Genomic DNA, 2,489 nt, shown 5'->3' with positions numbered 1-2,489 from the left:
ATTTACCTCCTCCTCCAGAGAACCCTCCCTGACCATTGTCAGAGTGGGCTAGGGGCTCCTCTGCCCATCCATGGATCCTGACTCTGTCACTGTCTCCACTGTTGCCACTGTTGCCACCACCGGGCTCCTTTCTTCAGTCCTCACTTCCCTCCCCTACTCGGAGTAAGGATGGAACTCCCACCCTGCTCTCTTCCTCCATGACAAAGAAGAGGGAACACTCTGCCCCCTGACCCACCCCTCTCATCCTGTATTTGCTCCTCCCCATGGTGGGGGGCAATCCGATTGGTCAGTACCTGAACCACCACCCTGCAGTGGTAGGCAGAGCCATGAACTGAAAGGTAATGTGTGGCCACCACATGGTCTCTGTCCATCTGTTACTGGGTGACAAGACCAGCTGCCCTTGTCATCCAGATAGGCATGCTTTCTCTTGGTGCCAGCTCCTCATCCATCCTCATGGGGTCTCTGGATTCTTAGACTCAAGAGTAATAAAGGCAGACACTAGAGGATTTGTGTCAATTCTCTGACCTCAGCTGCATTCTCCACTACAGCTCTTAACAAAAGCTTTGCGCCCTCCTCCTGATAGTCACACATTCATAGACACATTGTTTCCCATCCCCTCAGTCAGAAACCAGGAGAGAAGGAAGAATGATGGAATCCTGGACCTCAAACTCCCACACTGATTTATAGTTGTGCAGGATACACCCTACTGTATAGGTCAGAGGACTTGTTAGCATGACTCCCGGAGACAGCTGAGAAAATCACTGCTGTTCTGGTTCCTCACCTGAGTTGAAGAATGCTCTGGCACTGGGCTGTACTCATCCTTAAGGTCTGAGGGTGGTGGCTGACAGTCTGCTTATACCTGCATGGCCTGTGATCATATTTTTACATGATAGAGCTCTGAGACTGGTGAGGTGTACCTGACTGAGATGAGGTGGGTTCAGGAACCTGTCTACGAAGTTATGAGTACAGTTACTCCAGCCATGGATAAATGGATGGATGAATCGATGGATGGATGGGTGGGTGGGTCAGTGGGTAGGTGGGTGAGAGGGTAGATGGATCACTGGATGGATCAATCTATAGACTTTGACCTGAAGGGAGACACTGGTGGCCCTGGAAGGTTGGATAAAACCCTCACTCATTCAGACATTATCACCTACAACTGTGGACTTCTTGGTAAAACTCAGGCCAGGAATCTACCCCCTCTCTCTATCTTAGGAAATGTTGCTGGTCTCACTTTGCTGACATTTTGGGGGCATCCTTCAGATAAGAATGATCCAGTGACATGCATGTTTTGTCTTTCTGACCACCTGTACTGACAACTGACCCCTGTCAATATGCAGGTTATTTATAACCCCTCTTAATGTGCCACCTCAGGTCCTCTCTGCCCCACCCATCTCTAGGGCAAGGCCACTTGTTCCATCTTAGCTGCCACTGCAACAACCAGTTCTGGTGGGCTGCAGCCAGCGTCTGCTTGCTGCAGCCTGCTAGGCACTCATAGTAGTGAAGGTCACAGTGGCAGGGTGGCTGGTACCCGCACAGAGCTAACTTTTGGTTATGGGAAGCAGAAGCCAGTAGATGAATTCTGATCCCTTCCTACCCCTAGGGTTCCTGTGGTTTCTGTTGAGAAACCACAGGAACCCTAGGGGTAGGAAGGGATGATGCTTCGAGGTGAAGCATCATTTGCATGTGATACTAAGTGGTTGCTGCTAGCCCTCCTTCCCTGCTCTACCCCTCTTTCCTCTCATCCTGCTTCCCTGCCTGCACTCTTCAATCAAGAGGTAGCTCATAAGCTTCCACTTTCTGGGAAATCCAGGCTAAGACCTGGTTACTATTACTATTTTCACCATCTAACTGGAGTGAAATACAAGATGTTTGGACCTCATTAGAAAGTCAGCCTGTGTAACACCTGCCTCCTACACTAGACTGAGCCACTCATTTTGGTGGCCCCAGCGTGGAAAATAATGTTTGAATTCTTTAGCAAACTCCATTCTTCTCTTATTCTTTTCAATAAAATCAATCACATTAGGAGGGTGCTGTTCCTGGATACTTGAATATTCTGCTGCATGTGGTTTTTAACCTTGGTACCATCTTTTTCAAACTGATGGTTTTCAAACTCAGTACTATCCTTTTCAGAGTGGTTACTTTCCTAAATGTGTAATTCAATGAGTTTAATAAGTTGATATAATCATAAAACCACCACCAAAATCAATTTACAGAACTATTTCCCTGGCTGGGTATGGTGGCTCATGCCTATAATTCCAGCACTTTGGGAAGCCAAGGCAGGAGGATCACTTGAGATCAGGAGTTCGAGACCAGCCTGGCTAACATGGAGAAACCCTGTTTCCACTAAAAATACAAAGATTAGCTGGTTGCGGTGGCGCATGCCCGTAATGCCAGTTACTCAGGAGGCTGAGGCAGGAAAATCACTGGAACCAAGGAGGCAGAGGTTGCAGTGAGCCGAGATTGCACCACTGCACTCCAGCCTGCGT

Source organism: Saimiri boliviensis, chromosome 8 (genome assembly GCF_048565385.1).
Source record: "Saimiri boliviensis isolate mSaiBol1 chromosome 8, mSaiBol1.pri, whole genome shotgun sequence".
Taxonomy (NCBI): domain Eukaryota; kingdom Metazoa; phylum Chordata; class Mammalia; order Primates; family Cebidae; genus Saimiri; species Saimiri boliviensis.
This window is presented reverse-complemented; position numbering follows the sequence as displayed.